Here is a 2,219-nt window from a genome sequence, read left to right as displayed (position 1 = left end):
TATGAAGGTCGGGAGATTTATGGGACAAGGGCTCTTAGCGGAGGTCTAGTCGAATTAGGTGGTAGAGTTATTTCTAAATTTACTGGTTTGGATGTTTGAAGTGGTGTTGCAAAAATGGTGGGACTCCACTTCCGTATAAAAACGTAAATAGAAAACGCAGTTTTTCAAATTTGATTTTGTTAGTAGTCGCTACTTCCTGCACGTATCTTGATATCCTGTTAAAAAATACTGGGTTGTATTTTAGTAATCAGTGGCTTGCATTATTTACATAGTAATATAGCCCAGGACGGAAGAATTTTACGGCCTGAATATCTTTGGATAAAAAAACAGTAAATGGACTAATGGACTAATTTCACATTAAAATTAAAAAAAGCAAATCAAATTTGGAAGGGTTGCACTTTTTTAAATTCATTGATTAGATTTTTAGTTTTCGTCGTATCCCAGCTTTTACTTCTTCGGTTCTTAATTGTGTGGTTAATAATGACCAGTGTGAGGAAATTTTATGGGCGAAGATTAGTGCATGGGCGCGCGCTTGCAGTCAGATAAACCTTTAAATCAAAATGTTGTGAAACAGCTTGCATTGTTGATATAAGTTAGGAAAAAGTATTAAAAAATGTTTAGACAAAGAATTTTTTGTTTCAACCCTCGCGAAGGGGCTGAAAAGACGTTTTAGCTAAAAATTTGCAAACACCTAAAATTGGACACATTTTGCGTTTACATACTCATATCTTTCTTCTGGATAAAGCTAGAAACTTCGTTTTTTTTGCAAACAAATTTTCAATAAATGCAGATTTATACGTAGTTTAACAAGGTTGAGTTTTGATAAAGGGAAACAAAAAAATTACATTTTCTTGTAACGTTGCATAATTGTGTAGTGAAATTTCCGAGATGCGAGAAAGTTTTTTAATTTAAAAGATAGACTCCCACATAATCGAGACGAAATAAAGCTAATACTTGAAATAAATTTTTGGTGCAAGAATCATTTCGTTATCTGTAAGACTCACCAAGTTATTGCAATTTAAAATTACTGCAAAATGCGCCTGAGGTGAAACCGAACCCCATTTCCCTCTGAAGCGTGTTCATCGCCTTTGATAACATTTCGAGAGCTAAAAATCGTAATTCGTAAATAATTAAAAAATAATTAATGTCACTTATCTATTAATATTATACCTTTACTTTTAACCGCCCTAACTCTCTGTTAATTTTAATAATATCTAAAAAGTCAAAAGAACATTTTTATCTCATGTACTTATTTAAAAAGCATAAAAGTGATCCAGTAGAACTAAATTACGAAATTGTAATTCATTTCAAAGTATTCTTTGGTGTGACATTAATATTTTTTTAATTATTTACCATTTTTAGCCCTTGAAATGTTTTCAACCACACCACGTTTCAAAGGGAAATACGCTGCGATTTCACTTCGAGCACATTTTGTAGATAACTAAATAATCCTTCTTTAAAGTCCTTTTTAAAAAAATATACAAATCGTAACGTTTCTGACGAATCAACCGGTAACATTAATTGTATAAACCCCTAGTAAACTACGCCAATGCACGCGCTATAACGGACCATTTCATCGATAAATATGAACATCGCGAGAGCGCTACGACGAGTCAGCTGATCGGTTGTGGCCTCATGGCCACCCCATAAAATTTCCTCACACTGATAATGACTAATAATGAAGTTATTAGTAGGTACGTACAATAGTTTTAATTCATATTATTAGAAAAGTCACATCATCAGGGAAAAGCATGAATAGCTAGTGCTCAAGATAGGAAAATTATTTCTTTGGAAAAAAGTGAGTAACAACGTAATATTGTACAAATAGTGCACAATTGGCACTTTAATTAAAAAAAAAACGATTTAAATAAATATTAACTACTAAAATAAGTTAATGGATATGTATCTCAGAAAATAAAGAAAACATTTGAAAAACTAGTGCAAGTTTTGGTAACTCGTTTGATAACGTTACAACATTTTCAGATTTTTTTAATTTAGAAATTTGTGCTATATAGATTCGGTTTTATATTAAAATAAACTGACTGAAAAAAGTTGGAAATATTACTAATATTAAAAAAAATTACAAATTTCCGAAGTACGATAAAAATGTACGTCTCCCTGTCAATACTATGGGCGGATCCAGGAAGGGGCCCAGGAGACCATCCCACCTCCACAAACATCAATTTTAATTTTTTTATACTATAAACACCTAATGAACA

Source organism: Tribolium castaneum, chromosome 1 (genome assembly GCF_031307605.1).
Source record: "Tribolium castaneum strain GA2 chromosome 1, icTriCast1.1, whole genome shotgun sequence".
Taxonomy (NCBI): Eukaryota; Metazoa; Arthropoda; class Insecta; order Coleoptera; family Tenebrionidae; genus Tribolium; species Tribolium castaneum.
This window is presented reverse-complemented; position numbering follows the sequence as displayed.